The 25774-nt window shown below is 40.6% G+C and overlaps 1 protein-coding gene across 7 annotated transcripts in view; it reads right to left on the reverse strand.

The window, feature by feature from the left end:
• Positions 1-25774, reverse strand: part of L3MBTL4 (L3MBTL histone methyl-lysine binding protein 4) — a 465624-nt gene that overhangs the window by 182055 nt on the left and 257795 nt on the right. The window lies entirely within an intron of this gene.

The following is a 25774-nucleotide window of genomic DNA, read 5'->3' on the forward strand; positions in this document are numbered from 1 at the left end:
GCTTCTTTCCCAGCAGGGGGGTAAAGGTGATGCCAGTGCTGCTTTGCCCATGTCCTCCTTCCTCGACCTTCATGGAATGCAGACATAAGAGCTCACAAGGTTGACAAGCACAAAGACGAAAGCAAAAGTGGTGAAGAATAACCTCTTTGATGAAACCACTGTAAACAGATTTTTGTGTGACTTGCAGCTGAAAAATCCATACAAGAAAACAGCGATTTTGTGTTTATCCTTTTGTGAAATCAAATAATTGTTCTAAGACAAAAACAAGAACTGCATATGAGCATTAGATCTATTTGTCACATAAAGAAGATTTAAGATATCAAGGGAAAAATCAGTACACTAAAGAGCTCGCACCCATTGCTAAAAAATGAGAAAGGGAACTGGCCTTTATTTCAAAATGGCGGAAACTGGTGACCACCAGTGACGTGAGTGAAAAGGCTTACTGGCCCAGTAAGTATGGGTTAGAGACTGCGTTCACTGCCCTCTTTCTGAGTAGGAAGCAGCCCCCTCTCTGAACTGTTATTTTATTGGGTCTAGAGGTGATTGGGGGCAGAATGACAATGGCACTGACGCAAATGAAGGGGTTCTGTTCCCTTACATATATATGTGAGCTCTGCACTGATGTGGGCCCACATCAGGGCACGAGGATCAAGCAGCAGGCTTCCTAGCTAATTACCACTGCCAGAAAAGTTTTCAGTTCAACCTGATTCATTTCACAAGTGTTTTACAGAGAAATGACTTTACCATCGGGTGGTAATATCTGCTGGAGGATACACAGAAAAGTGGAACAGATTTAAATCTGATACTGCTAGCAAACAAGTTAAGATACTTTAACTCTTATTTTCTTGATACTATTTTTTATTTTTTTAAAATTTTTTTTAAAGATTTTATTTATTTATTTGTCAGAGAGAGAGAGGGAGAGAGAGCGAGCACAGGCAGACAGAACGGCAGGCAGAGGCAGAGGGAGAAGCAGGCTCCCTGATGATCAAGGAGCCCGATGTGGGACTCGATCCCAGGACGCTGGGATCATGACCTGAGCCAAAGGCTGCTGCCTAACCAACTGAGCCACCCAGGCGTCCCGATACTATTTTTTAAATAATAGTTTTTTTAAATAGCCACTGAGAGTTATTTACTCATTTAAAGAGGTACTGAGTGCCTGTTATATACCAGACAGGATTTGGGGGGCCAAGGATATGGCAGCAGCCCAAACAGAAAGACCTGTTGTCCCTGGAGCTTACGTTCTGTTGCCAAAGATAGAATAAACACTCATTGAGAAACACAATGGAATGTCAGATAGTGATGGTGCTAGGAAGACATAAAGTCATGGGGCAGAAGTGGGAGTGCTGGTAGTCAGGGGAGAAGTCCTGACATTTGATTCTACATGTGAGAGATGTGAGAGCACATTTCTGGAATAGCAGGAAGGCCAGTGTGGTTGGAGCCAAAAAGGAAAGCAGGCAAGAGATGAGATCTCACAGGCCAAAGGGACATTCTGGGTTAGGTGGGGGCTCTGGAGAACAGAAAGGACTGAAGAATAATTAAGAATACACTTACTGAGTCTGTTCTTTGAGGGACACAGTAGGCAAGGGCCTGGGGCAGGCTGTGCCTAGTGGCTGGGTCTAGAGGTACCCTGCAATCATGGTGTCTACACCTGGTGCTTGAGGCCATGGACTAGGTGAGATCCCATGGTGAGTTAGTGTCAGTGGAGGAGAGAAGAGGCCTGAGGACTGAGCTCTGGGGAACAGAGTAGGTAGAGGCGAAAAGAGCATGAGGAAGGGGTGGAGAAGGTACAGCCAGGCAGAGCCATGCATCCTCCATGGAGAAGGACATGCAAACAGTGCGCCAGGAAGCAAGTCAAGGGCTGTGACCACATGCTGAGGAAGGCCACCTGTTCCCTGGCTGTGTGTATGCAGCGCAGAGCTGCTGGGACTGGAATGGGACCGTTTTTGGTCACTGAATGCCAAGAAGTCCAACTCAAGGTAACGGAGTATGGAAGAGAAAAAAGGGGCAGACCTGGGCACTAAGTGCTCTCCACCCAGAGTACTAGTTTTCTTAGCAAAACAGGCCCAAGACAATCAGCTGAAATTAAGAATGGAGCAAGGGAAGGAGCAGATTTAAATCTGGATCTAAAAAGAAATAAATAAAGGAAACTATTCAGAAATGCACATGTTCTCATTTCATACACTTAGGATTTCACTTGTCTTTATTTTAGGAAGAAACCTTTAGGGCAGTACCCTGTTTTGTTTTATTTTGTTTTTGTTTTTTTTCCTCCCACCCTGCCCCCAGGAAATTTATTTTACAGTTGTTAAGAAGATTTAATGAAATAACTACCCCTGAATGCTAGAGAATGCAAAGAATAAGCATACCTTTCAAACTGAAATTATAGATTAATCATTCTTTATCTCCTAATGAAATTAGGAATAACAAATACCCATTGTGCTGTAATAATGAGTTTCTCAAACAGAAGAAGAAAACAGTGTTGAAGAAAATAATGTAACCAAACACCATGTTTGCTTGTCCCAGGTTTCAGGCTGTCAGTTTTCAAGATATGTAAGCAAAATAGAATAATAGTTTTGTGAAATGGAAATGCAACTTAAGAATAAGAAAAGGTTCCTACAAATGTGACTGTTTTGTCTAATCTGTTGATCTAGAAAAACCTTTAAAATATAGCCATGGCAATAGCTGTAATGGAAGGCAAAGTTCACCCACCTGATGCAGGACCCCATCTAGAAATGTGCCTGAGTCCTGCTCTGTGGCCAGTGGTGACAATGATACTTATTCTACTGCGGCGAGCATCACCATCACCCCTTGGTGAGAAGAGTTCAGCAGCAATGCCAGCCTTCTGAAAGCCCCTCCCACGGATCCGACCAGAGCTTCCCACTGAACATTTACGGTCAAAAGTGAAACATGTTCTACTGGGCTCTGCTTGGTTTTTAAAAGGAGACAGAACAGTGGGCAAGGATTCCCTTAGCAAATATAAAATGCACTTATCACATGTGGAGTTTTAAATAAGACAGAATAAATAAGACAAGTAACTGGTCAATAACAAGGGGAGCCCAAAAAAATCGGATCTCGTGCTTAAGTATGGGCACAGGACTGGGGTGTCAATTTGTACCCAACTGTTTACACAAAACTAGGCTCTTCTCATATTATCAAGTAGCAGAGACCTTCATAAAATGCCAACCTGTTTTGTAACCCAGTTTTTAACCTGTCAAAAAATCAGAAAAACAACACTCTTGATTTATGGAAGGGAAAAATTGGGAGAGGTCCACATAGATAATGCAGAAGCACAGAATTTTTTTTTTTAATTTTATTTATTTATTTGACAGAGAGAGAGAGATCACAAGTAGGTAGAGAGGCAGGCAGAGAGAGGGGGGAAGCAGGCTCCCCGCTGAGCAGAGAGCCCGATGCAGGGCTCGATCCCCGGACACTGAGATCATGACCTGAGCTGAAGGCAGAGGCTTAACCCACTGAGCCACCCAGGTGCCCCAGAAGCACAGAATTTTAAGAGTAGAAAAAACTTTGGGAGTTACTGGTACACATGAAATACCTGGTTTACATGTTACTGAACTAAGTTGAATTAAATTTGCCTCTAATTCATAACCATACTGGGGTGAAGGGCAGGTGGTAGGGGGCAATATGTGTATAACAGCAAGTCAAACAAAACTACTTCACTAGACTGTACTGTATCATTGTTTTCATTACTTTTAAGAAAGAAATAAAAGGAGATGCATTTGTCTTCTAAATCTTAACTTTTACACAAATTCTTTCAAAGCTATTGTAAAAACTGGGGTACCTGGGTGGCTCAGTCACTTAAGGGGTCTGCCTTCAGCCCACGTCATGACCCAGGGATCCTCAGATGGAACCCTGTGTCAGACTCCCTACCCAAAGACATTCTGCTTCTCCCTCTCCCTCTGCCCTCCCCACTCACCCCACCCTGGCTTGTGCTCTCTCTCAAATAAATATATTAAAATCTTAAAAAAAAAAACCCAGCTACTATAGAAGCTAAAACTACTTTCTTTTGTGCTACATCTCCCCTCATTTGTCTTTTATATGAAATCAGCTTTCTTTTTTTTTAATTTAATTTTTTATTTTTTATTAACATATAATGTATTATTAGCCCCAGGGGTAGAGGTCCGTGAATCATCAGGCTTGCACACTTCACAGCACTCACCATAGAACATACCTTCTCCAATGTCCATCACCCAGCCACCCTATCCTTACCCTCCCACCCCCAGCAACCCTCAGTTTGTTTTGTGAGATTAAGAGTCTCTTATGGTTTGTCTCCTTCCTGATCCCATCTTGTTTCATGAAATCAGCTTTCTTAAAAACAACAACAACTAATTTGGTATTTGGTTTATGTAAATGAACTACTCCTATCTAATCAAAACGAAAACGCTGCAACCTTCCCTTTCTCTCCTCACTCTATACTTCTATTTCTGTTTCTCTCCCCTCCCTGACCTCATGCTCTCTCTCTGTCCCCTCTCCTCCCTTCCTTTCTCCCTCTACTTTGCCCCCTGCAATAGGACACTAAACAGAATCCCAAAGGATGGTAACTATGCCTTCCTTACTCCTAGAACTTTTCTTATTCATGTGAAGAGAGATACAAAACTGACCTAAAACTGTATTCATGTTTGTTTTTGAGCATCTCCAATCCTTTAACTGATTTTTCTCCTTTTGCCAAAAGAAGAAATTAGTTAGAAGAATTAAACTATGGAGTGGTTCTAAAAAGGGGTGAAGATAACATCTTTCCAATAACCTGTAAATAATTCCTAAAGTAGAACTGGGCATTAATGCCCAATCCCTCCAAAAATTAGCACCTTGACTATTCTAAATGTTGAGAGTTGTTTGGGAAGCTTGTTTATATGTACATAATTAATTGTGATTTCTACTCTAAACCTAACACTACAATTAATGACATTCCTGTATTGAGTAACTTGTGATTAGTCTTGGCAGAACTGCCATGTTTTAGTGGGAAGGAAACCCTCCACCCTGAGGTTGGTAACACATGCCTGGATGAAATGGAAGGAGCAGCCCACCTTTCCTCCAAGACTTGTGTACCAGTTTACTCACTGGGGGCTTTGAGTTAGTTTGGATTATTGGCTTGAGGGAGAAGGATTAGCAGTTCCTGCCTGTAAAGTGTTAGTGCCGCCCAGAGGGACCTCCGTGCAAGATAGACAAGAGACCACACCTGCTCCGTGCTACCTGCTCAAAACAGCAAATAACAACACCCTTTTCATCACAGATATGAAGATGCTCCATTCTGAGAAAGAGAGAAAGTGGCCTTCATACGGTCTGATCATGAAATGCCAACTTGCCGATGGCTGGGTAAGTGTCCACGGTACCTGCCCTTTGAGTCCACTCTAAAGCAGCAGGACAATAACCTAGCAGGTTCTGCGTAGGCCAGACACCATGGGCACAGCCACAGAGGATCAGGAGAAGCTGGAAAGGACTCAGATATTTGGACATATAAAGTTCCAAGTCCCCAAAAATCTGAATTCCAGGGGTAAGCTTGTGGATCTTACTTAGCTGTTCCTTCTCAGATTGGAAACCACTGACCTAGACCACTCTTAGTTTTGCAATAAGGAAATAATGCTTTGGGAGATCAAATTCTTTGTGCCCGATCATAAATCACATCATATCAGGACAAGAATTCAAGCTTCTTAACTTGCAGATCTGTGCTCTTTTCACTCTGCTATGCTGCCCAAGATGCAACGTCTGTACTCAAAACTTCTATAGGTTTATAGACAAAAAACTTCTGAATACACTATCCCTTGCTTTAAAGCTTAAGCGACAGCAAGGGTAACCACACACGTGTTAGTCAAATATCTAGAATGAACAGAGTGAAGTCTGGGTGATTGTACCATGCTACACAGCGACAGCAACAGATACAGCGGGAGTGCGCACGACGAGCCGGAGACCACCACGGGAGCGCGCAGAGAGAGTTGGAGACCACCGCTGCTCCTGATCCTCACACGCTCCTCACAAGAGACGCAGTTTCCTGAGCTGGCAATGGTCCAGGTATGGTCTTCATACAGCATGACCTTGAACTCAGGCCACTCACAGTGTCTTCTGCTCAGCATGTGCTGACTGTCCACTTCAGTGATGGAGGACTAACCCTCTGCACTAGGCTGAGCGAGACACGCCTTTCAGTAATTGTGACTAAAAACACATCCTGCCTTTACTTGGGGAAGGTGGAAAGCTAACCCTGGAATCAGATGGGAGACTTCACTGTATTGCCGTTCTCCCTGACCACCTGACACTGTAGGGAATTCGTGGGCAGGTATTACATAATGAGTCGGCTCCTAATGACTTCCGTTACAAAACAGGTCCATTGATATGAAGAAGAGAGTGATGACTTAAAAGCAAAGGATGGAGGATGTTCTCTTCCCTGTAAAAAACACGCTACACATTAAAGATTATAAACTTCCACAGCCACTTCTTTCACTCTCTTCTGCCATTCCTTGAGACATAAAGGCTTTTAATATGCAGAAAAAGAGTCAAGCAAAGCAGCATTAAAGAGTGTAGGATTATTCGAGGGGAATAATGTCTTGAAGGAGTGGGTCAGTAACAGAGTGGCAGTGATACGCTATCAGCAGCCATGTCCTCACCCGTATCGGCTTCCCACTATTTGGTGATCACAGAAACATTACATGCAGAACATTTTTATGAAGGAATGCTGCAAGTAAAATTAGGAGCACTCTAAAGAACATTCTAGGGCAGGTAAGTGGCAACGGAAGACAGGCTCATGTCATATGTAATAGGTAGAGGCTACTGGCGGGTCAGAGTAACTCTGAGGTTGTGTCTGCAGTGGCTAGGATAGGAGCTCCTAAATGTGTCAGTCCTTCCACAGGCAGGTCATGCAAGGAAAGCCCCATGGCGGCCCCAGCTGGATGCGACAGTGTGGAGATCTGTTATCCCAAAGACCCAGGGAGGCTCTTCTGACATCTCTTAAAATTACAATATTTGTATGTGTTGGAGTTAAAATGTATTGCTTTGCCAAGAAAAAAATAACTCTAATTTTTACTTTCTGGTTTGAAATGAGTGTCAAAGCATACATGAAAATTAAAATATAAGCCAAAGGCTCTCGCATTATTGACTGAATTTTAGGTTTGTGTACCTTTTCAACTTCATGACTCTTGGTTGTTTAGAATGCAGAGTGAAATGAAAAAACAAACCATAATCTCTATACAGCTTCCTTCCCAATGCAAATATATAATACTTATTTTGTGTTAAAAATATTTGATTCTAGGGTGCCTGAGTGGCTCAGTGGGTTAAAGCCTCTGCCTTCGGCTCGGGTCATGGTCCCAGGGTCCTGGGATCAAGCCCCACATTGGGCTCTCTGCTCATCAGGGAGCCTGCTTCCTCCTCTCTCTGCCTGCCTCTGCCTACTTGTGATCTCTGTCAAATAGATAAATAAAATCTTTTAAAAAAAATATTTGATTCTATTTTCATTCTAATGGGTCATTTAAGGATAGATCTACTTAGAAAATAAAATGGACAGGTATTTGCCAGTTTTTCTAAGATCATGAAAGAAAGGGAACAAGATATCTCCAAGATGCTACTACCTTTAAGCTTGTCTGTAAACAAACATATGGAGTTGCCCTCACATGCTCTCCATCTTCACTCTGACCCCCAAGCTCAAAACATGACGTTGGTGTGACTAGAATCTTGGGAGGAGATATTTCAATCTCTTCACACTGAAACTGGTATCTGCAGCAGCAGAGTGACTCTGCAACGCCTCCTGTGGGACCTGCCCTCCACTTCCCTGGCCAAGTGCCTGTTCAGAGTCCATTCTAGCTGCCCCATCCACTACGGTCACCAGTGTAAAACCATGTCCCACAGGACTTTCCAAGCTTGGCACAGTGCTCAGTACAGTTTAGATGCCAAAAAAAGTCTTTATTCAGTGACAACACTGACATTACCCTCTAAGATGGTAAACCTTCCTCAAACAATATTCTCAGGCAGTCTGTTGATCATTCAAGGTTTCCATTATCCAAACCTGTAGGGCAATGTAGACACGGGTGTAATAATTGCATATCATCATTTTCCCTTTCCTTGGAAGACATTACAGTTTTCTGGATAGGGTTAAAACCTTTCTGAGAAATCCTGAAAAGTCTGCTGCCTAACCCAGGGTCTCTAAAGGACAACTACGTGCTGACATCCACAAATCTGTGGCCAGATAGGACCTACGTACTGGGATAGGACCGCACGCTGGGACAGGACCCACATGCTGGGATAGGACCCTCACACTAGAATAGAGTGCTTTACTGTCAAACCACTGAGCTATTCCAGGACTCATAGAAGTTTGTGTGTATCTGTAGTATCAGTAACTTAGAACAGAACAGTGCTTTGATGAGAGACAATCTAATAGTATCTGTAATGGGACAACTAAGACCACCTTGTCATATTTCATTTTAATAACTATGAACAGAAGCAAAGGAAGTCATCTAGCTATGATGAGAAAATAATCCGCAAAACTGTTCCATGCTAGAATTAGGCACCCAAATATCAAGTTTTAGAACAAAGTATATGAATTCTGCCCTCACACCTCCAGAAGGTAGAGCACACAGGATAAGCACTTCAACAAGGAACATTTAAAACAGATAATATCATTAAGACTATAAGTACATTTTGAAATGTATTATTTTTCCTTGATAAGTCTATCATGTAAATCTGTAATTAGGGACTTCTAAAATAGCTAACTTTTTAAAGCACAATATGCTGTAATTGTCTATTAAGTCAATGAGTACTTAGGGAATCTTAAAACTGCTGATTACTTGCTTGCTGGATTTTGGAAGAACAAGAACTAAACTCTCCTTATAAAATTCTCTTTAAAATAGACTGAAATTGAAATTGTGCTATTACCTGGCTAAGTTAATCTTCCTTTTTTTCTCAGAATGACATCTATCCATCATCATATTTATCATTCCAGATGTGGACTAAAGCTGCATTAAGTTTTATTTTATAATTTAAGTGAATTTTCATCTCCACCAGAATAAAACTTTCCTAGTTCCACAGGGTCCCAAATGTCATCAAAGTGGGTTTTATTAATCATTGAGTTCCTACTTCAGATTTCGGGATTTTATCTCACTCAATAGGATAAACAACATACCAGGCCATTTGGTATATTTACAAATCATTCTGTTATATTTATACATCTGCTGTGTAATGAACCAAAAGGAAAATGGGTTATGTCCTTTATCAAGTTATGTTCTATTATGCTTGTTTTTGCTTAATAGTTAAATAAATTAGCAATGTTTACAGGGTCCTTAAAATAAATTATAATAAATGTTATAGCTATTATTATTGTAGTTTGTAAAACTAGTCTATTACTATACAATTTAACTTCATAATAATGTTATCTATGTTTAATTTACTTTGTAATCAGGCATCATAATTACTTCCAAATATAAATCAAACAGAAGCTAAAGAAAGAACAATGACAAAATTATTTAGACATGGAAGTCAGCTAAGGAAATCTTTTTCTGCTTGTCAACTTCCTATTCATGAATGTTCTCTCTGTTGGTAGTGGAAGTATTTTGGCCTATATCTCTGCTACTAGGCCTGACTGAACTAACTCTACAACTGCTACTCAAGAATTCACTCCATAATGGTTGCAGGTGAGAACCCAAGGTGGTCTCTAAAGATGCATGCTTTGGCATAAGTGATGAACCAACCCTTAGAGGAAAAAACAGATAAATATTGGAATCCAGACATTGGAGAAATGCTGATAGACACAACACTCTTCATCTCTCCACTCACGAAATTTATAATACTGACAAAAAGCAAGGAAACAGACCATTAAAATAACTACATATTATGATATGTACTATGGAGAAGAGGTAATGATAAAATGGAAAACCGGGGTGGTCGTTCTTTAGATAATGTGTCAGGGAAGGCCTTTTTCCTAAGGGACCATCTGAAATGAATTCCAAAGGGTATGAAAGTGTAGTCTATTAGAAGAGCAGAGAGAACATTCTGGACAGAAACAATAGCATATGCAAAGGCCCTGGGGTGAAAAGATTTTGTGTTCAAAAAACTGAAAGAAAGGAGTGAGTGGATGGATGAGAGGAGAAAGGAAGACTAAGAGGTGAGAGGTGTGTGTGTATTCACATTCTGTCTTCTTGTTTTTCCTCCTTTGTTCTCATTCCCCCCTCTTCAGCTAGCACTGGAGTGGGCATTTATTTATAAATGGGAAGACCCAATATGAGGCTGGGGCAATAGCCAGCTATTTGCTTCCTTTGGTCTACAAAGGTGTGGCCCCACATCTCTAAGAAAAGTTCCCATACAGCAGAAGGTAATGACACAGCAGTGGCCTGTGGTCAAGTTAATGAGCTGAAGGCCATACTTCTGCTTTGACATACCCTGTGTCGGACCCAGAAGGGACCCAGATGTTCTTCTATACCTCAGTAAGGAGGCACAGGTAGGTGAGCAAGAAGTGGCATCAAGATGCAAAGTCGCACAGAGATTTGGGGACTGGAGCAAACAGCTGGGACCACACAACTTGGGGAAGTGTCTTGAGGCATCAACCTGGCAGATTCCTCAGATTCCTCCCAGACCTGACAGGGATTCTTCCTTAAGGAAAAGTAAGGCTCAGCCTTTTTTCTAGAAACAGCTGCACACCCGGCAAGGTGCTGGTCATGAATGGTGTGCGGTTACCATGGGTATGAGGCTGTGCGGCAGAGTAAACAGTTTCTGCTTTTTGCCACCCTCTTCGAAGACCATCATGCCTCATGCAACATTGCTAAGGCTGCAAAGCAGAGGATGCTGTCCCTTTCTGAACACCCGACTCAGCCCTTCAGCAGGCCTGTCCAACAGCTGGGGTGACCACCTTCCTGTCTAAGTGTGGGTGATGGGGAAGGGAGACTTCTCTGACCATAAAGGGACACTCTGTTGGGGTCGGGTAAGCCAGGAAGCACATTCTGACGGGCCACCCCCCCCTTCTGTCTCTAATAGGCGCTGCTAACCACTGCATCCGCACTTGGGCATGATATGCTGGGGCTTGGTGAGCTGGGAGGATTCTGTCAGGTTTATCTTCTTCAGCCACATCTCTGGTGACTCCCAAGGATAAAGCACTTGTTTGAGGTTTGCTTATACTTCCTGAGAATATGAATCAAACCGGTTCTGTAGCTACGTGTTTTTACATCCACATTGAGAGAGCAGCTCTGTTCCCCTCGAGGTTGTGATGGACCGTATTCCTGGCACAAATGGTGAGGCCAGGTTTGTCTAATGGGATGGGCACCTGCACTGCTGGTCCCCACCCTGGAGGACTGGGTAGTCTGCCCTGTCACTCCACACCCCCACCAGTGCTTGTCATTGTGTGTCTGTTCTTTGTCACTGCGGAAAGAACACACACTTCCCATGTACCCTGGTGAGAAAAGGCTATTAGTTATGAAGTGGTACATCCACACCTCACTTGTTAAACCAAAAAAGAAAAAAAAAGGTTCTTTTTTGTCTTTAACCTCTAATGCCTAATTAGAGGCATTGGGGCTTGTCATATTTCAATGTTGATCTTTTTATTCCTACCTTAAAACATTAACAAAGCATCTGCATGCAATCAAATACTTTATTCTGTCTAATTCTGATTTCTAAAAGAGTGTTTGAAACAAGGGCTGAAGGGGCAGGGAGGTGAAGCAGGTACAGAAGGATTACGTTAGTCCAATGTATGGAGTGAGGCAAACAACAAGCAAATGCAGCAAACATTTCCTGAGGGCCCGCATGGAGGATACGGGCTGAGTCATCCCAGCACACGGCATGAAGGAGCATGCAGTCCAGGGGGCGGGGGAGGACACAGGGCCACAGCCTCTGGGAAGAAGCTGCTCTGTTGGTGGATTGGCTCATTACATTCTGGACTCTTCTACAAGTATTTTTTTCTCTGAAGATTTTTAAAATTTTTATTTATTTGTGAGAGAGTGAGAACGAGAGAGAGGGAGAAGCAGACTCACCACTGAGCAGGGACTCCATCCCAGAACCCTGAGATCATGACCCGAGGGGAAGGCAGACACTTAACTGACTGAGCCACCCAGGTGCCCCACAAGTATTTCTGACATGCATTTACCACCCGCAAGAGCTGTGAACATTCCAAGGAGCAAAGGTGAATAATACAAAGACCCTGCTTAGGGGAACTTGTGGTCTCAAAGGAAAGCCATCCATTCACTCACTTAGTCATTCAGTGACCATCTCTTGAGCTCCAAGTCTGAGTTATTGCGTGGAGGCAGCACAGACTGTGCCCTGAGGACCAACAGCAGCATGATGTCCCTGCCACCACAGGAGAGGCACTCTCGAAACGGAGGAAGGGTGAAGACAGAAACATGTATGCATACTGTACCACGATGGCCTGTGAAATCTGCCATCAGGAAACCCAAAGGCATCTAAGGATCTAGAGAATGGCAGTGCTGCTGTCTGTGGAAGGTTGGGTAAAGAAGCTCCCTCTGGGAGGGGACAGCTGAACAAGCCCAGGTGGCATGCGGCAGCACAAAGCTCCCAGCCCAGGGGACAGCAGAGGCAGAAGTGGCGGTAAAGCCGGTGTGGCACGGATACAGCAAGGGCCAGAGTGGGAAAGACAAGGGTGGAGGTCCCTGCTGGGGCCAGCCGGGGCAGACTTTGGAGGGCCTCTAGGTTAGAGGGAGTAAGCTTTCTGCAACTGAATGCACTCTGTGTGAAATGAGAAGCCAGAAAGTTCTGGGCTTGCGAAGGCAAGAAACATGTTCCTGACCCAAAAGATGACAGGATGAAATGCTATAGGATGGTGGAGATGGAGACAGTTCATCTACCTGGGGACATCACACAAAGTTTGGGAGAGGAGATGACCCTTGACTGCAAAGGACTTCGTCTGCTGCCCAAATGCTAGCAGATAAGCACTAGGCACGAGGAATGCAGAGCCGACCCAGAGGGAAGAAGCAGTAAGTGTAGACTGAAAAGAGAGGTAGAAAGGTGAAGAAAGTACCATTGCTAAATCAGGGATAAAGGAATGGAAAATTGTGCTTAAAACAGAGGCTCAGGTGAAAAACGGTTTATAACCATTTGGTTTGACAACCACAAAGCTAGTGAACAACTCAGTAAGAATACTTTTATTTCACTGGTGATGTATTTATGATTGTGATATTGTCATTTATAATAAGAAACATATACTTAGTCTTCCCCCATGTCTTGGCATAGAGCTCCTAAAACCCTTGGAATTGCCTGTGATGAGAGCAATAAAGGTGCCTTTTGTTATGCTAACAATGTGAATTTTGGAAAGCACAGAAGGCTGGAGGCTGGTTGCCAGTAGAGCCGACCAGTGATTAGAGGGTTGGAACTTTTGGGTCCCACTCCCTTGGCCCCAATTCTGGAGAGGGAAGAGGAGTCAAAGACAAGAGTTCAATCACTAATGGCCAATGATTTAAACAATCATGCCTATGTAATGAAGCCTCCATAAAAACCCAAAAGGATGAGGTTCAGAGGTTCCCATCAGACTGGGAAACACATGAAGATATGGGAAGGTTCTAGTCAGGAGAGAACATGGAAGCTCTGTCCTTTGCATCTCTTCCCTCTGGCTTCCATTCCTGAGTTAGACCCTTTCATAATAAACACATAATCTAGTATGTAAAATGTTTTTCTGAGTTCTGTGAGAGGCTCTAGCAAACTAATTAAACCCAAAGGTGGGTCATTGGAAATTATGACCTATGGCCAGAAGCACAGGTGACAATCTAGACTGACTGGAATTTGAAGTTGGTGGGTGCAGTCTTCTACAACTGAGTCCTGAAACTCAGACCCTTACCCTATTTCCGGGTAAACACTGTGAGAATTGAGCTGAATTGCGGAACACCCAGCCAGAGTCGGAAAATCCCTTGGTGTGGGGTAAAAATCCAGACATCAGAATTAGGTGCAGAATTGCAATGTATTCAGATTTTTATTTTAAAGAACTGCAAAATTCTTTAGTTGAGTTTAATGGGGCTTATGGCATCTGCTAATCTTAAATCTAAATCGATAATTCTAAATGTTTTGAACATTAATGTCAGTCAATATTCGCTCGGAGATCAGCAACCCTTTTAGGGATAGTACAATTTTAACAAGTACCGAGAAAAAAACCACACTGGTTGTATAAGTTTTAGGAAATAAAATCAACTCCCATTTTTCTGGATCAAGGAAGAGAAATGGTGACAGGGGAAACAAACATGTCTGTGCTCTTCACCCCAATCTGCTTTTCACTAAAGGCCCATTGTGTGCCAGACAACTGAAAGTGGCCATTAAGGTATTTAATTGCACAAGTCTACAAGTCCCAGAGGTAAAGCAACATGCCCAAAGACACAGAGCCAGTCAGAACAAAATGAAAACTTAAATCCAAGTTTTTCTAACTCCAAAGTCCATCATTTTCTTTCTCAAATTCGGTGAATTTCCAAAGCAAGAACTATTGGGCGCTCCATTGTCCAATGGAGAAGGTAATCTGTGGGCAGATAATTCACAATATAATAAAAGAAATTAGACTTATATGAAGAAATTTAGCTTCAAATGTGAATGGATTACAGTTTCCAAATGATGTGACTAACTGAAATGATTGCCAAATGGCAATTCTGTCGATGACCAAGGTAGACATGGTTTTTTGGTTCTGATATTTTTATATCTTTTTAAGTACATTCAGGGAATGCAAAGCACAATGGAAAGGTCTTGACAACTTAGTGCTGAATCTTAGGTATTTCATTTTGATCCTAGGTGTAGAAAAAGTCTATCATGAAGGACTATACATCAAATGAAACACAAATTCTGCCCTCACGGCATGAGAAACAGAGTTTAATCTGACAGTGGAATACAGGGTGAACTGCAGGTGAGCATCTGTGGCTGGGAGTGGCAGCTAAAAAGAATTCCTTCCCTGGCCATACAAACTGGCGCTCTTGTCATCTGAATGGGAACTTTCAATTTTTCACTCTCAAGTGGCTTTTCACAGTTACCTTTTCAATAACTTATATTAGGTCTTAGAGACTAAATGCTATGAATTATTGAATATTTGGTCTTGGCAAAAATATACTGTATGAACATTTTTGCAGAAGCTTGGGCTATCACATGTATTATATCTTGGTTCAATTTCTTTAGTAAGTATAAATAAATTGATTAAATGGCTTTACAAAAATAGAAATGGGGCACCTGTGTGGCTCAGTAGGTTAAACATCCAATTCTTGATTTCAGCTCAGGTCATGATCTAAGGGTTTGTGAGACTGAACCCTACTTTGGGCTCCATGCTGAGTGGGGAGTCTACTTGGGATCCTCTCTCTTCCTGCCCCTCCCCCACCCCCTTTCTCTCAAAAAAGAAGAAGAAGAAGAAGAAGAAGAAAAACAGACACTAGAGTGACTACCACTCACTTAGAAAACCATTAAAATATAAAAATTCAATTTTAATTCTAATAAAATTTGTATGATAGCCAACAAATTCTAATCTTACTTGTGCTTGTGCCATTTCCATCTCTAAAGAGGCCACCATGCTCCCTCCACTGGTTCAGGACCTTTGTTCTCTTCTGGGCCTAGATCAACACCATTCTAAAAGACCTGGCTGGGGGGCACCTGCATGGCTCAGTCATTAAGCGTCTGCCTTCAGCTCAGGTAATGATCCCAGGGTCCTGGGATCGAGCCCCGCATCGGGCTCCCTGCTCAATGGGAAGCCTGCTTCTCCCTCTCCCACTCCACCTGCTTGTGTTCCCCTCTTTAGCTGTGTCTCTCTCTGTCAAATAAATAAAATATTAAAAAAACAAAAAAAATAAAAGACCTGGCTGAACTAGCCCTATGTCATTCTGCTCTGTATTTAAAACCACATTTAAAAACATAGCAATGTAGATTTAGTTTGTACTCATTCTTAGGCAGCTATATGATTTTATTCTGTTTCATACATCTGCAAACTACAGTTCCCTCAGACATAAATTGGAAGTTCATGGAAGAAAGAAATAATTTATATGTATTTTTTCTTCCTTTGTTTCCAAAGCATTTATTATAATACTGAGCTATAAATATGTTGGAAAAGAGTCAAAGGTAAAGTCTCCATAATGAGAAACAGATGAGAATAATAGATTAGAAAACTGTCTTCCTCATATTTTCTTTTAATTGCTCTTATTTTCACAGAATACTACTAGTATACAACCTGCGTTGATACTTTTTGTAAAATTTCACTGGAGCAAATGGATAAAATAGATAAAGTTCAAGTCAGGTTCTGCCTCCATAAAATGGTAGAGTAGATCAGATAATTCCTAAGATTTTTTTCCCAAACTCTAAACTTTCAGTATTTTTTGCAATGTTTGATCTATAAATCTAATATATCATATATAATAAAGTACTGAAGACAATTGTTGAGTCACATAAATATAACAAAAGTAAAACAAGAGTGTAAAAGAAATATGACAGTTAAAATATCTAAAAATACCTTAAAAATACTTGCAAATTAAAAATAAAGTCTCTTATATTTGCTCACAGATGAGAAAATGCTCTGTGTGGTTTTACAGATCTATGTACAAGATATAATTACTTTGATCTGATTTTCAAAGATCCTGGACATAACAAGTTCAGTTTGAATTATATGAGTAAATAAAAACAACTTTTTGACTTAATGTAGCACTTGGCAATAAAAGTTGATTTGATGTGGTTGACTGTACAAATATAATCCATAAAAGACAGGATAAGAGCCAAGATGTTAGGTGTAATTCATACTGTGGAGCAAGTGCTCCTGCCAGCTTCTCACCACACAGAGATTTGACACAAACTGAGGAGGTGATTTTTCTGTAAAGAAAGCTAAGATATGGAGGCATGCATAGAAAGGTGATGTCTTGGCTTCAAAATCTTATGAGGTCAATGTTCAAGGCACTCTGAGTAATTCCATTCAGTGTAAATGAAATAATTCTGCTTCTGGAAGAGTAAGCATGGCAGTGAGCAAAGCACAGATTGTGAAGTGCCTTGTGCACACGAAAAGGAGTCTGGAAGACAGTGAATGCCAACAATGAACTCGAAGAGAATGACCTTTGGGTGTTATATGCAACTGATAGAATTACTAAATTCTACTTCTGAAACTAGTACTACACTATATGTTCATTAAATTGAGTTTAAAAAAAAGAATTCAGAAACATAATGTTAACTTTACTTCAATAAAAAAAGAATAGAGATAATAACATTAGATTTGGGTTTTATATAATTATACGAAAAAAATCAGAAAAGATAGTCATATCTTTTGCAATCATCAACACTACACCCTCTCACTCCATTTTGTTAGATACCTAGACCAACCACTTTTTCTAGTTTCCAGTGGGGGGAAAAATTTAATGATAAATAAAGAAGTAACAGAATAAGTTTTGGAGTAATACTGCGTGTGTGGGCATGTGTACGTGTGTGAGAATATTTTTGCTTTAACAATAGAGGCATGGATGATATATGTTTATTCATATTATAACCATGTTTTAAAGTCTACATATTTAAAAATTAAAACACTAATGGTCCAGATATAAAGAATTATAAACCAGAGTGTCAACCAAGCAACATATAATAATCTATATTAATGATTTATAAAAAAATTTAAACAGAAAAATAAGCACAGCAGTAAAAGAATATCAAGACCAAATGAAGGCACCAATTTCCCCAAATTATAAAGATTCTAATGACCTAAGTGTGAACACAAAACGGGAATTTTGTAATATTGTCAAGAACATATGGAGGTCAAACTTAAGAAAAACTGACAACTAAAGATATATTTTTAAAGCTTTTATTTATTTGAGAGATAGAAAGCACAATGGTGGGAGGGGAGCATAGGGAGAAGCAGACTCCCCACTGAGAAGGGGTCTGGGCACATGGCTCAATCCTAGAACCCTGGGATCATGACCTGAACGGAAGACAGACACTTAACCAGCTGAGCCACCCAGATGTCCCAGACAACTGACGATACATTTCAAAAGCCACATCAAGATAGGTCGGGGGGCAAAGAAGTGGTCCCCAACACAACAACCCACAAGCCAGAAGGGTATCACAAACACAGAGGTTATCTCTGAGGAGCGAGAAGTCCAAGCCCTGTATCAGACACCCTTGCCCTGAGGACCATACACCAAGAAGAGGCGCCCCCATAATGTCTAACCGTGCTAATGAGCAAGGCTTAATTAACTCTAGGAGAGCTAAAGACCTATAAGAAACCAAGACTGTACTCTTAAAGTGCATATGCACAGAATACTCACTCTGAGACCCAGCACAGAGGCAACAATTTAAGAAGTACCTTAACCATACAGGGAGATTTACTGACTAATCTTAGGACATGTGCCACAGGGACAGGGATCCGTAGGCACTTTCTCTAGGAACAGACGCATAGAGGGGGCACCATTTTTCTTACTCTCCTTCTGCCATGGTGACTGACAGCTGGCAGGTATCATTTCTGACACTGTCCATCCACCGTGCTGTCACTACTCATCATGGCCGGGTGTTCCCCCGCAGGTCTGCCCTGACCAACATGCCCACCCCCACAGATGCCACTCCAAACCAGCTCCCACCCTACCACAATTGCAAGAAGCCTCAACTGGGTTTGGCATAGCCCCCAGTGTGGCTCCCACCCCCACCATACCCCCACCATACCCACACTGGGACTTGTACCCACTGAAAGCAACTCCCAGAAGCAGGTACTGCAGAACCAGAACCAAGACCAGGAAATCCAGAGATGTCCTTCCAAAGCATCTCCAGCCCTACCACACATGGTGAGCAGCCTCAGCCTGGACTGATGCACCCCAAAATGTCTCTCTCCCTTAAGGGAGGGTACCAGCACTGCCCACCAGTGTATCAGCAACAGTCACAGTCCAGACACATGCATCCCATAGAGGACATGCCTGGACTACATGATTTTGCTGAGCAGGGAGGATTGTGTTTCTGGGCCCCATAGGATACCTTCTACATACATCCACCCCTTTAAGACCGAGAGACATAGCTGACCTACCTAATACATAGAAACAAACACAGATAGGCAGGCGAAATGAAGAGACAGAGAAAGAACAAGTGAAAGAATAAGACAAAGAATAAGAATAAAAAAAGACAAAAAAAAAAAAAGAATAAGACAAAACCTCAAAAAAAGAACTAAATGAAACAGAGATAAGGAACCTACCTGATAAAGAGTTCAAAGTCATGGTCATAAAGATACCACACTTGTGGTATGTGTGGTGAATACAATTAGAGTGATAATTAAAGTGATGAATACAATTAGAATTTCAAAAAAGAAATAAAAAAATAACTAAATAGAGCTGAAGAATAAAATAACTGAAAGGAAAATTACACTAGACAGAATCACCATCAGATTAGAGGATGCAGGAGAATGGACCAGCAATTGGGAAGAGACTGTTTAAGAGACCTATGTAACAAGAAACTAACATTCACATTATGGGGGTCCCAGAAGGAAGAGAGAGAGAAAAGGGGGAAGAAAACTTACTTGAAGAAATAATAGTTGAAATCTTCCCTAACCTGGAGAAGGAAACAGACACCCAGGTCCAAGAAGCACAAAGAACCCCAAACAAGAGGAACCTAAGGAGGTCCATACCAAGACATATAATAATTAAGGTAAAAAAATTAAAAATAAAGAGGTGATCTTTTTTTTTAATATTTTATTTATTTTTTTGACAGACAAAAATCACAAGTAAGCAGAGAGGCAGGCAGAGAGAGAAGAGGAAGCAGGGTCCCCGCTGAGCAGAGAGCCCGATGCAGGGCTCGATCCCAGGACCCTGAGATCATGACCTGAGCCAAAGGCAGAGGCTTTAACCCACTGAGCCACCCAGGTGCCCCTAAAGAGGTGATCTTAAAGGCAGCAAGAGAAATCAAGTAATTACACACAAGGGAACATATATTAGACTATGAGCTGATTTTTCAGCAGAAACTTTGCAGACCATAAGAGAGTGGCAGAATGTAGTTAAACTGAAAGGAAAAATTCTACAACCAAGAATACTCTACCTAGAAAGGATATCATTCAGAATTGAAGGAGAAAGAGTTTCTCAAACAAAAGTTAAAGAAGTTCATCACCACTAAACCTCCTTACAAGAAATGTTTAAAAGGACTTCTTCCAGCAGAAAAGAAAAGGCCATAAGTAGAAGAAAATTGTGAAAGAAAAATTCATACTACTAAAAGCAAACATAGTAAAGGTCACTGATTAAATACTAATATAGCTACCATGTAGGTTGAAAGACAAAAGACTAGTCTAGGGATACACAAAATAATATATGTTAAAAACACAAAACACAAGTAGAGGGAGTAATCAGTAGAATGTGTTCAAATTTAAGTGACCATCAACTTTAAATAGACTGCTGTATACACAGGGTATTTATATGAACCTCATGGTAATCACAAAACAAAAACCTATAATACATAAACAAAAAATAAAGAAAAAAAGTCCAAATATAACACTAACAAAAATCATCAGGCCACAATGGAAAAGAATAAGAGAAGAAAGAAACAGAGAACTATGAAAACAACCAAAAAATAATTAAGAAAATAGCAATAAGTACATATCTATCAATAATTTCTTTTAAGTGTAAATGGACTAAATGCCCAATTAAAACTTGGAGTGGGGGGGTGCCTGGCTAGCTCAGTGGGTTGGGACTCTGCCTGCAGCTCAGGTCGTGGTCTCAGGGTCCTGGGATCGAGCCGTGCATCGGGCTCTCTGCTCAGCAGGGAGCCTGCTTCCCCTTTTCCTTCTGCCTGCCTCTCTGCCTACTTGTGATCCCTCTCTCTGTCAAATGGATAAATAAAACCTTTAAAAAAATAAAAAAAATAAAAGACAAAAGGGGGCTGAATGGACAAAACAAAACAAAACAGGATCCATCTATATGCTGCCTATAACAGACTTACTTTTGACCTAAAACACATAAAGAAAGTATGAAAGTAAAAGAATGGAAAGATATATTACATACATATGGAAAAGAAAAGAAATGATGTAGAAAAGAAAAGAAAAGATGTAGCAATACCCGTCATACATCAGAGAAAACAAACTTTAAAATAAAGATTATGGGTGCGGCTGGGTGGCTCAGTGGGTTAAGCCTCTGCCTTCAGCTCAGGTCATGATCTCAGGGTCCTGGGATCTAGCCCCGCATCAGGCTTTCTGCTCAGCAGGGAGCCTGCTTTCCCCACCCCATCTCTCTGCCTGCCTCTCTGCCTACTTGTGATCTCTCTCTCTCTTTCTTGTCAAATGAATAAATAAAATCTTTAAAAAAAATAAAGATTATAACGAGAGACAAAAACACAGTATGTAATAATAAGGAGTTCAAACCAACAAAAGGAGAGTACAATTATAAATATGTATGTACCCAACATAGAATCACCTAAATATATATAAAGTAAAGCTAACAGACATAAGGGAAAAACTGATGGTATTACAATGATAGTAGGAAATTTTAATACCCTGCTTACATCAATGGATAGAAAATCAATATGGAAACAGTGGCTTTAAACAACACTTTAGACCAGATAGACCTAATAGATATATTCAGAACATTCCATCCAGAATATATAATCTTTTTAAGTGCAAATGGAACATTGTCTAAAATAGATTACATGTTAAGTCACAAACAAATCTCAAAGAATGTAAGAAGACTAAAATCATAAGAAACATTTTTTCTAAACACTAGAAATCAATTACAGGGGGATAAAACTATACATTTAGACCTAAATATCAACCTACAATCATAAAAATACTAGAAAACATAGGCAGCAAACTCTTAAACATGGTTCTTAGCAATATTATTTTTGGATTTTTATCCTCAGACAAGGGCAACCAAAGCAAAAATAAAGAAATGAGATTGCACCTAACTAAAAAGCTTTTGCATGGGGAAGGAAATCATTAGTAAAATGAAGAGACAGCCTACCGAATGGGAGAAGAATATATGCAAATAGTATACTCAATAAGTATTCAAAAATATATATATATATATCCAAAATATATAAATAACTCAGACAACCAACACCAAAAAAAAAAAAACCCAAGGAACCCAATTAAAAAATGGGTAGAAGACCTCAATAGACATTTTCCCAAAGAAAACATACCGATGGCCAAGAGACACATGGAAAGATGTTTAACATCACTAGTCATCAGGGAAATGCAAATCAAAATCACAATGAGTGTTCATCACTAGCCATCAGGGAGATTCAAATTAAAACCACATTGAGACACCACCTTACACCACTTAGAACAGCCAAAATTGGCAAGACAGGAAACAACATGTGTTGGAGAGGATGTGGAGAAAGGGGAACCCTCTTACACTGTTGGTGGGAATGCAAGTTGGTGCAGCCACTTTGGAGAACAGTGTGGAGATTCCTCAAGAAATTAAAAATAGAGCTTCCCATGACCCTGTCATTGCACTACTGGGTATTTACCCCAAAGATACAGATGTAGTGAAAAGAAGGGCCATCTGTACCCCAATGTTTATAGCAGCAATGGCCACGGTCGCCAAACTGTGGAAAGAACGAAGATGCCCTTCAACGGACGAATGGATAAGGAAGATGTGGTCCATATACACTATGGAGTATTATGCCTCCATCAGAAAGGATGAATACCCAACTTTTGTAGCAACATGGACGGGACTGGAAGAGATGATGCTGAGTGAAATAAGTCAAGCAGGGAGAGTCAATTATCATATGGTTTCACTGATTTGTGAAGCATAACAAATAGCATGGAGGACAAGGGGACTTAGGAGATGGGAGTTGAGGGAAATTGGAAGGGGAGGTGAACCATGAGAGACTATGGACTCTGAAAAACAATCTGAGGGTTTTAAAGGGGTGGGGGGTGGGAGGTTGGGGGAACCAGGTGGTGGGTATTGGAGAGGGCACGGATTGCATGGAGCACTGGGTGTGGTGCAAAAATAATGAATACTGTTATGCTGAAAAAAATAAAAAAATTAAAAAAAAATCACAATGAGATGTCACCTCACACTAATCAGAATGGCTAGTATCAAAAATACAAGAAATAACAAGTGTTGACAAGGGTGTAGAGAAAAGAGAACACCCCTGCACTGTTGGTGGGAATGTAAATTAGTGCAGCCACTGTGGAAAACAGTATGGAGGTTCCACAAAAAATTAAAAATAGAACTACCGTAGTAGCCAGCATTTCCACTTCTGGGTATTTATCTGAAGAAAACAAAAACAATAATTCAAAAAGTGATATGCACCCCTACATTTTTTAGCACCATTATTTACAGTAGCCAAGATACAGGAGCAACCCATCAACAGATGAACAGATACAGAGATGTGGTGTATAGGTATAGATAGATAGTGGAATATTGCTCAGCCATAAAAAGAATAAAAACTTTCCATTTATAACAACATGAGTGGACCTGGAACATATTATGTTGAGTTAAATAACTCAGAGAAAGACAAATACCATATAATATCACTTATATGTGGAATCTAAACAAACAAACAAAACAAAACAAAACAGAAATAGACGCATAAATATAGAGAACAAAGTGGTGGTTGCTGAAGTAAATGGAATTGGGGGAATGGGTGAAGTAAGTAAAGGAGATTAAGAGGTACAAATTCCCAGTTAGAAAATATGTTACAGGGATGCAATATACAGCATAGGGTATGTAGCCAATAATATTATAATAACTTTATAACTGTATAACTGTAACTGAAGTCAGACAGTAACTAGGCTTATAATGACTATTCTGTAGTGTATATAAATGTCAAATCACTGTGTTGTATAATTGAAACTAATATAATACTGTATGTCACCTATAATTCAATAATAAATATAAATAAATGAATAGAAAGAAAGGACAGAAGAAAGAAGTTAAAGTATTTGGAAAACTCTACTTGTATTAATTTTAGCATAATTTCAAGTTTCATAATCCTTAATAATTCATATATTTTCATATAAAAATGAAAATCTATAGAATATTTTATCATTTCCTGATAGCCAACATTAAATCAGTGCATACTACTGGTTGGGTAGTTTTTGAGGTATTATGTGTGTATTTATCCCATTTAATCATTACAAATTTTTGAGATAGACTAATATTATCTTCATTTACTACATGAGAAAATGGGCACAGAGAGTCACACTGCTAAGTAAGCAGCAGAACTGAGATTCAAATGCAAGCATTCTGACTTCAGATTCCACACTTCTAATAAGCAGGCTATATTGCCTCTAGAGCTTGAATTTTGAGATCTATTTTGGCTTGTCAGGACAATTTGTGTAACTCACTAACTAGTACACTGCGTAACTATAATGATAGAGCAAAAGCAATGGCATTGGGAGGGAGCAGGCAGGGGTCAGAGATAGATTTTGGAGAAATTAAGTAAGAAAATCAGTAAGAGTTGGTCACTGATTGTATGTGTGGGTAAGGAAGGGATAAGGAGGAACAAAGTCCAGAATGACTCTGCTTAAGAAATAGGCACTTTATGGGGCGCCTGGGTGGCTCAGTGAGTTAAGCCTCTGCCTTCCGCTCAGGTCATGATCTCAGGGTCCTGGGATGGAGCCCTGCATAGGGCTCTCTGCTCAGCGGGGAGCCTGCTTCCCTCCCGTCTCTCTCTGCCTGCCTTTCTGCCTACTTGTGATCTGTCAAATAAATAAAAAATCTTAAAAAAAAAAAAAAAAAGAAGAAGTAGGCACTTTAGAGGGGAGAGGGGTGGGGGGGTACACGAGGCTGGTGATGGGTATTAAGGAGGGCAAGTACTACATGGAGCACTGGGTGTTATATGCAAACAATGAATCTTGGAACACTACATCAAAAACTAATGACATACTGTATGGTGACTAACATAACATAATAAAAAATAAAAAAGAAGTAAGAACTTTGAAATCAAGTAGGAACTACAGTAGAAAGGCAAGTTTTGTGTTTTTTTGTCTGTTTTGTTTTGTTTTTGGTTTTGGTTTGGGATGAAGTTCAGCTTGATCCACAGACTTTGGGATGCTTGTGAGACATTCTGTTCCAGAAAACAGTTAGGTGGCTTCACAAAGAAGCAGGCAACAAGTGAGAGGGAGTGTAGAGAGCTGTCTTTGTCCCTGAAATGCTGACCCATCCCCACTCCTTGAGACCATTCCTCCTTGAGAATGTTACTGTGATGAGGATGGATGTGTGCTTGTCAATGGGGGGAGAGGAGAAGTTATCATAAAATGAGAAACATCTCTTTGACATATTGGGCAGTGAAATCAGGTGGACTAAAGAGTGAAATCAGGAAAACCCCACAAAGCACAAATACTAACACCATCCCTCCAACACAGGGCTGACCATGGTCTCTGGTTTTACATTCTGTATATAGAGACGCCATGCTGGCTAATGCACTCTACATTACATAAGGACCTGTACCTTATTGATTTTTTGTCGTTTTTGAAGCACCTACCACAAGGTAAACATGTCTTTTGAATTATTGTCAGGACCTCTTCTCACTTTTATAAGAAGTCAAGGAATTACTTCAAAGATGCTGTTAGTCCTTTTAGAGCTGCGCTTCAAGCATCATCGGGCTGGCTCAATGGAAGACAGCCTCATTAACAGAATAATGTGCTAGATTCATCCCAAGAAGCCAACGGGAGAGCCACAGAGTCAGTGAGGGAACAAAACAAACAAAAGAATGCAGTGCCTGCACATGTGTCTGGAACCCGCTATTAGTCATGTCAGCCTAATCTGATCGAAGAAATCCTTCAGACAAAAGAATAAGATATTTTGGTTCAAGGCTCATTAAAATTTAGAGTGGTTAATTTCCTCCTTAACTTTAAGTAGCTGGAAAGGAAGAAGAAATGAAGATACCAACATAACAGCTGACTTTTTTTTCAACTAAAGTTTTTTTAACTGCTGAAACTTAAAATATTTGTTTA

Source organism: Lutra lutra, chromosome 12 (assembly GCF_902655055.1).
Source record: "Lutra lutra chromosome 12, mLutLut1.2, whole genome shotgun sequence".
In the NCBI taxonomy this organism is placed as follows: Eukaryota; Metazoa; Chordata; class Mammalia; order Carnivora; family Mustelidae; genus Lutra; species Lutra lutra.